The following is an 803-nucleotide window of genomic DNA, read 5'->3' as shown; positions in this document are numbered from 1 at the left end:
TAGTAGTAGTAGTAGTAGTAGTAGTACTAATAATAATAATAATAAAGAAATAGAAGAAGAAGAAGAAGATGAGAACTTTGAGATGGAATATTAATGTAACGATTAAACAATGATAATAACAAATGTCAAGGTTAGAGGTTCCACTAATGGTATATCAAACAAGTATAGTATAAACTCTTATTATTGAATTGGAAACCACACACAAAGGAGGTTCCAATCAGATTATATATTGTTAACATGATTACATTAGTCATCTTATTCAATTAATGCTAATACTTGTAAATCTCGTCAAGCATTCATGATTATAACTTATGTTAACAACAAATCAAGTTGCTTTCATAGCTCAGGTGTCGGTTATACCATACATTATGGGCTATGAAAGTGCCAAGCATTTGTTGTACCAAGTGTTATACAACATAAATCAAGATTAGTCATTTAACAAGCAAAGTATTAAAGAGTGAACAAGATAACAAATACAAAACATGTTAATATCAAACATAAAGGAAGTTTCAATCTTTACATTATACTTATTCTTACACCATTAATGTAACCTTTTCACCTTGACATAACTAACTTAGCTAGACATAATGAAAGAAAGCAAAATAAATAAACAAAATAAGAACATAAAAGTTAACTAAGTAAAGGAAAGGAAATGAAAGTTATAAACAAGATATTAATGAAAATAAAACTTAAGCATTACAAAAATACAAAGAGATAAAGCAAAAACGTGATCTTGATCTGGAAACCAAGATGCCTATATGCATGGCAAATGCCTCCATTTATAGGCCAAAATTAAAAACTAT

This window comes from Populus euphratica, unplaced genomic scaffold (genome assembly GCF_000495115.2).
Source record: "Populus euphratica unplaced genomic scaffold, PopEup_1.0 scaffold33.1, whole genome shotgun sequence".
Taxonomy (NCBI): domain Eukaryota; kingdom Viridiplantae; phylum Streptophyta; class Magnoliopsida; order Malpighiales; family Salicaceae; genus Populus; species Populus euphratica.
The sequence above is the reverse complement of the archived record's forward strand: the minus strand, read 5'-3'. Positions refer to the sequence as shown.